The sequence below is a fragment of the Mytilus californianus genome, unplaced genomic scaffold (genome assembly GCF_021869535.1).
Source record: "Mytilus californianus isolate M0D057914Y unplaced genomic scaffold, xbMytCali1.0.p SCAF_1, whole genome shotgun sequence".
Lineage (NCBI taxonomy): Eukaryota > Metazoa > Mollusca > Bivalvia > Mytilida > Mytilidae > Mytilus > Mytilus californianus.
In genome coordinates, this window is record NW_026262581.1 from 64,290,705 (window position 1) to 64,299,277 (window position 8,573).

General features: G+C 33.8%; 1 long non-coding RNA gene across 1 annotated transcript; it reads right to left on the reverse strand.

The window, feature by feature from the left end:
- Positions 1-4,363: 4,363 nt before the first annotated feature.
- On the reverse strand, positions 4,364-7,742 carry LOC127706528 (uncharacterized). Its single transcript, XR_007984506.1, has 2 exons — positions 7,655-7,742; positions 4,364-5,576 (listed from the first exon to the last, which is right to left on the reverse strand). It is a non-coding gene; the product is annotated as an uncharacterized LOC127706528 (long non-coding RNA).
- Between the last annotated feature and the right edge of the window lie 831 nt (positions 7,743-8,573).

Here is an 8,573-nt window from a genome sequence, read left to right on the forward strand (position 1 = left end):
GACAAGCACATAACATATACTTTACATGCAACAGGTGTAAAAAGGACAATTTTTGCTGACCCCAGCATGACTAAAGGTAACGTAATAACGAGAATGTTCTAAAAAGAGATGTCTATTCTTTTATGTGCATTATCTACAAAATCATGAATCGCCGCTCGCTGCCAAGTACATTCATAAATTTACTAAGGTAATTAATAACTTTATTTCACAATAGTTAGGTGGCAGATAATAAGTCATCTAAGTTTATGACATAAAATACTATTGTTTTCATTACAAAAGACCACAGTGCTACTACTGTCATTTATAAATATCATAACTTAATTAACGACCATGCAAAGCTTACAGTGCACTAAAAGTGCATATACATGTGTACCCGAGTGCCTTTAAGTTTTGTCATTATATTAAAGTCCATGACAGAATACAAGAATAGATATACTATACAATGTTTCTGGTTATTCAAAGAAAACAAATATTAATTTTACAAAAGTTGACAAATTAATTTAAAACAGATCTCCCAAATGTCCACTCTCGTACATCTGATATGATAACTGGTGTTGTGGTGGACTCGGCTATCAACTGGATGTGACATTGGAGTCTAATAACAGGAAACATCTAGCAGATGTTTATCCTGTTAATTGATTGATTGGTGTTTAATAATAGTCCAGTGACAAATATTTCATGCTCATTCTTGACGAAAAAATTTGAATAAATTCAAGAGGTAGGTTTTGTATAGCCTTTCGCCTGCGAAAAAGAGGTTACGTTGAATAGGAGACAATGTGTCGTGTAACAGGCAACCAATGGAACCCTAAAAGAGTTTTTTTACTCTCCTTATACGTCCCTATTCCGACCGGACGTGACTACGTATTTATACATTCAGACAGTCAGACGGGTGACATTGGTTTTTCTGCCAGATAGGAGAACTCTAGATAGCCTCACCTCTTTCCATTCGTCAGTGTTCGGGGTCCTACCATGTCGACACACCTGGTTTTTCTTTTCCTTAGTCAGCTGGCGGGTTCCGACTCTATCGACAAACCTGGTAACACACCGTATTTCTTGAACTTAGGCAGCCCTTGATGTCTTATCCTTTGGACAGAACATGTATTAAACCGTATTACTTTACCATTGTCAGTCCTTGGGGTCTTACCCTGTCGAAACACCTGTTATCACAGTGGTCTTTTTTTCACCTTAGTCGGCCCTTCAGTTTTCACCCAATCGACACTCCTCCTTTCACCCCCCCCCCCCCCCCCCCCCCCCCCCGGTATTTCTAATTGTTTTTACTCAGAGTATGTCTATGTGTACCGTGATTTAATTGAAGTACTATCTTCTGTTCATATATATGTCCTATTCTATTCCTGACACAACTTGTGCCTTAAGGCCCGTTATGACTATCAAAGTTTTCTTGTACAATTATTCTTGGTCAAAGTTTTTGAAGGTATTTTTATAGTGACAACCGTCGAAGAAAACTTGGATGAAGAACTTTGACGGACTTGGATGGAATAGAATTTCATCCTACTTTTCTTGTAACTTGGATGGACTTGGACGGGAATTATCCAATCACAATGCAGGTTATTCTTTGACCAAAATAACTTTGATAATATGACAACCGATGACTTGGATCAAATTTACCTGGTCAAAGTTTTCTTTGACCAAGTTTTTGATGAAAAACTTTGATAGTGGCAACAGATGACTTGGACAATGTTTACGCGGTCAGAGTTTTACATTAATAGTGACAACCGGGCTTTATTAGTCTTGTAAATGTGGAGGGCTGGGTCAACTCCATTGGCATGTTGTTTAGTTTAACTACTACCGGATATCGAAGCTGTTTAACCATAAGATTTTTACACTGTTGATGCTTCTAATTCAATGTAACTTTGGTTTCATGCCACAAGTTAAAGATAAGAATATTTTGATGCAATTTCACGTTTAAGAAAGACCTTTCGGGTTCTCCTTAGTTAGTCCTTTCCTGCAAGAATAAAGCAAATATAGATATTTGCGGATCGTATACGAAATGTTTTGAAAAATGTAAAGGAGTAGTGTTTTATTGCAATAAAGTGTTTAAGAAATGAGCCTAAAGCATGGACACCTGTAGCACACTTTAATCCAGTAATTCTGATGTTTGGAAGATTATTAAAAGCTAATTGTCTAAAATCTATTTCCGAAACAATTGGATAAACACTGTACCTCTGAATTGTCTGCATATATCATTGTTAGGCGTCACAATAGTTTTAGAGTTGCAATACAGATCAATACAATATAAACAATCTTTGTTAGTTAAAAAGTCTGGAGTTAAACAATACGATTTGCATACATTTTATGAATCAACATATTTATAGAATTTTACAGATTGATTTTATTTTGATAATGAAATTTGTAGGAGTGCCCTAAAATTTTACTATTATGTACGACAGTAATTTTTAATTCATTCGAGTGACGTGAACATCATCTTGACTTTTGTGTCTTATTTTCTTTGATATAAAATTATTCAATATAAACTGCATCAACAAGGCAAAAGAGAACTATCAAGCATTTCTTTGTTTATAGATTCACATAGAAAACCTACCCTTAAAAGTCTTTTGATGTGCTTTAATGATACTCAACCGGAGCTTAGGCCCATTTAAAAGGTTAAAGGTTGCATCCTTCTTTTAAACTTGCAATTGTATATCTCCATTTAATTATCTTGTTTAATTCCACTTTAATATACCGATTATAGGAATTGCAATTATTAAGAAAATATTTGCTTATAAACTTTTCAAAAAAGTTAAATAAGTTGATAAATGTATAACATTATTAAATACTATTTTTAATGTTGTTGATTTAAGTAAGAATACAATAATGATAATCAGGGAGCTATTTAAGAGTCTCCATTTAATTTTAAATGTAAATTCTATGTACTTTAACGTATCATTGTCCATTTTGAATCTCCATTAAAGCAGGACAAGAATGACCAAACCCGTCTAATTATTTGATATTTCATTTGTCGATGTATAAATGAACAATAGTATTTCTGAATGTTCGTTTTAAAAATACATATTTGATTCATCATTTTCACCCATGTTGGCCCAAAACGCATTTTAATCCCTTAAAAGAAAAACCCAGGGTTTTCTGTCCAAGGCTAACTCGACTGAGCTGTAAGCTTCGCAAAAATACACTGCTGAAAATAAAAAAACGAAAAACGTGTTTTCTGTGCTGACAAACACATATATAATATGTGCGCAGTATTTGTTATTTTAATACGCTTGAACCATAAAAAGGCATATAGATAATTTTGTTAATTCGTCCACAATGAGAAAATACTTTACAGACGTCGGCTAAAGTCTTAACAACTATTGGAGTGAAACAATCTGAACCACATCATACCAAGTGGAGTGAGAACAGTCAAACAGGGTACGTATCTCCGACTGGGAATATATCACCCGTAACAAGGTAAACATCTCCAACCGGGAATATATCACCCGTCACAAGGTAAACATCTCCGACTAGTAAATATCACCCGTCACGACGGGCAAGCCTCTCCTGAGGAAAATGTATCAATCTTCACAAGGTAAACATTTCCGACTGGGAATGTATCACCCGTCCCAAGGTTGACATCTCCAACTGGGAATGTATCACCCGTCACAATGTAAACATCTCGGACTGGGAAATATCACCCGTCACAAGGTTGACATCTCCGACTGGGAATGTATCACCCGTCACAAGGTAAAAATCTCCGACTGGAAATGTATCACCCGTCACAAGGTAAACATCTCTGACTAGGATATTTCACCCGTCACAAGGGTAAGTCCCTCCTGAAGGAATTGTATCAATCTTCACAAGGATAAGTAGCTTCTGTTAAAAACTAATCAACCGTAACAAGGGTAATAATCTCCTGCTGGGAATATATCACTCGTCACAACAGTAAGCATATCTTGCTGGCAATGTATCAACCGTCACACATTGTAAGAATCTTCTTAAGTGAATATATCACTTTAATTAAGAAATAATTTGTATTGGACAGTATTTCTTCTGTTAAAATATGGTTACACGTCAAAACGAAAAAGAAAACGTCATGAAGGTCATATGTATGTCATTATGGTATACGACACGCCGATCTGTGTGCACTTTTCACCTGGAATAACTTTTGAAATGAAATATTTAAAATATTTGACCCTTAGATCAATGCATATGGCCATAGTAATGTTTTGGTCAAAATCAAGCTCAATAAATTTCTTGTAATGAATAAATATCATAATAAAGATAAGGAGATGTGGTATAATTATCAATGAACTACCCACCAGAATCAAAAAAGCATTCTAGTATTTAAGAACAATATGGTAGTTTTAGCCTTGACGTGACACGACTAAAATGAGTATAAAATTTTAAAACACAACATTCATAGTTTATTGTAACTATTTTGGTTTAATTTCATTAAAAGCTATTTGAACATCTCTAAAAATAAACAATATAAGAAGTTATGTAATTGTCATTAGGTTGTGTAATTTTCATGATTATGCTTCCTACTAAAAGTCAAATTAGATTATGTATAAGTAAAAAAGGGAAGCTGACGTAAATAAAACTAATGGAACAGAAACTTTTTAACAGGTATGCCAAGGTTACAGATACTGTATGCCAAGGTTACAGATACTGAAAAACATGCATTTTGAGAAGAAACCTTTTGATCAATTCGATCCTTTTAACATATCGTTTTTGTTTATTTTGTTTTGTTTTGTTTTTCTTTTTAATTCTTGACAAAAATGTAATGTGCATAAGTTGTTAGATATGATTATGTTTTTTGCTTTTATTTCGTTTTGAATCGATAAGATGTAAGTTAAAGCTTCCATATCAGTTTTTGCAGTAATTCTAAACTAAATATTGACGCAAAAGTATTGTGAAGTGATGAGCAGAAAAACGCAAGAATAACATCTGAATGTCTGGTGCGTTTGAAGGGTGTAGCTGTTTATAATGTAAACAGAAAATCTGTTGCAATTCCACATTCCTCTACAGTGTACATGTTTATGTAATAGACCGATAGTGCAGCTAGATGTCAAAAATTCAGATTTCTTCAAACACTTAAAAGTGTTTTACATCGTTTATAGAGCACAAAGTCGTTGCTGCTATAGAATTATCTTGTTTTCGTTTTAATTTTCTCCCATAATTCAACGTGAATTATGATTATTCAGGTCATGAGTGTTTGTCACAGAGGTACCATAATTAGAATAGTTAGCCATATTTAGATAGTCGGTGAACGAATCGTCATCATCTTCTTTGCTACAGAATGCGTCTTGTAACATCATAGTTGAGATAATCATTCCTCCTAATGCGATGAACCCCATACCCACTGTAATACAAATGTCTAAATTATATCCTAAAGTAATGTAAAAATTCTCAGTTGCTTCCATTTCACGGGCTGGTTTATTTGGATCGAAGTCATAGCCGCGTGGTACTGCAAATCCCACAACCATGAAAACCAAACCAACAATCATTATCACCATTGGTACGAGTGTACAGCGTTCATCACGTGCAGTACAGCAGCAGACGATCGATGTATCGTCTGGTGTTTCATCTGTTTGCCGCGGTAACATCGACACAAAACATAATACCTACAAATATTATGTAATTTAAATAATCTGAAATGATATGCATTATGTATTTATTCTTGTTTATTGTACTTTCAATGTCAAACAACATTTCATTCGTGTTTTGTAATAGTAAATCAAAAAAATGATAAAATCTTACACCTAATGTAAATTTAGTAGCAGGTACTTTGGTATCCTTCCAGTCTTTATGTAACTTCATTTATTTATACTTTGATCCAGTTTCTAATGGTTTATTTTCTATTATGATTATGCAATGTTCTAGTCGGAAGGAAATTTTCGTAATCATAACAACATCTTCACAAACATAAAACATTAGGATTTAAGAAATGCTTTTCATGATAATGTATCAAAAAATATATATGCTAAAGTAAAACTGATTAAGGACTTTATTCTAGTAATGGCATTTGGCACAACTAACGAAAGTCTTGCTTTCCCGTGATACGGTATTGAATTCTCTATCAAAGATGACTGAGCCAGCATTCAACATGTTTTTTTCAACATGAAGTACCTTTTTTTAAATGACTGATGTTTCCGTCTTATATTTTGTGTGATCTTGCTTCAAACATATAATGCCATGTCCTCTTTTTCTTTCATTATTCAACATTCCCTTGTTTTACAGTAGCAATCCAAATTTCCCGCTCGCCATCTCATTAAACTCATTATACTTATCAATGAATTGCTTGATTTGTTCTCGTCCTGATTGTGAATGGAATATTTGAAACTGGATGTTAAGTAAAATCAACTAATCAATCGTCTCAACATCACATAGCAGTAGGTCTTACGATTCTTTGTCAATTTTTGACCCGAACTGCTGAACAAATTGAGACCAAATCTGACAGAACTTCCTTGGGACGTTTACGAAAGATTGAATACTGGGCCTGCCAAATGCTCCACGAAACCTCTTTCAAAAATTATTAGCTTCTATTTAATAAGCTACCAAAACTTCCAAATTACTGTGAATTAGCTACTTTATTTTGTAGATATTAAAATATCTTTTCTTTGGGTGCACTTTATATCTTTTTCTAAGCCCCTCCTTGTAAAATAGTACTTAAACATTTGAGCTCTCTACCATTTACACAAGAAACCTCATTCTAAACTTTAAGACAGTGAATAATTCTCATGGCAGTTGAAACAATATTCGAAAGCTATCGTTTCTTATCATAAGTTCCTTCATATGCATTCATGTTTTTAGAACCGCTGTATCAACTAAAACCAAATATTGCCAAAAGAGAAATACTTTGGAGTACATACATGTCGAACATTGTAACTTTGACGTACGACTTAGCATAAAATTGTAGCACAGGGATAATACATAGAACAAATATTCTTTTTGTGACTCACTAAACCAAATTTGACAATGTGATGCACTTGCCTCATATTTTTTTTTGTGACGATCGGCTAACTAAAACGGTTATAGTAATAGATAAAGGGGGAAAACTTGCCCATGAAGATATTTTTCTTATTACTTTAGTTGAAGCAAATATGACTTGCAGTTTCCTTGTAAGTTACAGATTGAATGCAGTAACATGGAAAAGGAGATTCCTCGTCAATTAATAAGACATGGTTGTCTAATGATACACACGAACTCATGTGGGACTCTAGTTTAAAAATACATTACTCAAAACTGTTGTTAAATACGAAATATATCAATCTAGTTAAGTTTCATGTAAAGGGTCTAAAGTACTAGGTCAAATACGGATGTGCAGTTAGAAATTTACCTAAACTTAACTTTTACCTTTCTTTTTGAACATGTGATAAACTGTATAAGTTACAGTTGTTGACATTGATGACGGTCATGTCATCCCTTTGACGTGTCATCATAAGGTTAAAATTTTCAATAGGAATTATGATTTTTGACCATCAATAAATCTATCTGTCTAACATAATTAAACATATGCAAATAAAACCCAAAAAAATCTTTTCAACTTCCATCGATTGTAATAACTGAGAAGGTTGTCTTTATCAATTGACATTTTATAAGTGGAGGTCTACTCACAAAGTCAGTGAACTTCCACGCTTTGACCGAGGACACATAATTAAGCAACTTTTATGAAGAAAATAAAATCAGAATTTGTACTTACCACTATTTAATAGCCATTCAAATCGAGATATTTCGAGCGTGTTAGAAAGCAAGTACTAATATGAGTTATACACAACAGTGTAACAGATGTTGACATAGAAATGTTATAAAACCAATCAATGATTATAATGTTAGTTATCTATAATACTATTTATGGATATATTATTGTATTAATTCTCTTTAGGCACAGATCATTCTTCTTTTTTAGGGAGGGGCATGATTTTTGCTATGTACTTTACAGTGTTATGAGGAAGAAGTATCTACATGTAATTTAATAATAACGTATAAAAGCTTTCTTTCTTTGAACGGAAACGATAGGGTTGTAAGCATATGCTCTTATTGGTTTGACCCCCCTTTTTAGCTCACCGGGGCCCGAAGGGCCCCATGTGAGCTTATGCCATCACTTGGCGTCCGTCGTCGTCCGTCGTCTGTCGTCTTCGTCTGTCGTCGTCTGTTGTCGTCTGTTGTCGTCTGTCGTCGTAAACTATTTCAAAAATCTTCTCCTCTGAAACTACTAAGCCAAATACCTTCAAACTTTAATTAAATGTTCCTTATGGTATCTAGTTTATAAATTGTATTCGAAGTTTTGATCCATCGACAAACATGGCCGCCATGGCTAAAAATAGAACAAAGGGGTCAAATGCAGTTTTTTGCTTATATCTCAAAAACTCAAGCTTTCAGAGCAAATCTGACATGATGTAAAATTGTTCAATTGGTCAAGATCTATCAGCCCTGAAATTTTCAGACGAATCGAACAACTCATTGTTGGGTTGCTGCCACTAAATTGATAGTTTAAAGGAAATTTTGCTGTTTTTTGTTATTATCTTGAATATTATTATAGATAGATATAAACTGTAAACAGCAATAATTTTCAGCAAAGTAAGATCTACAAAAAAGTTTTATATGACCAAAATTGTCAA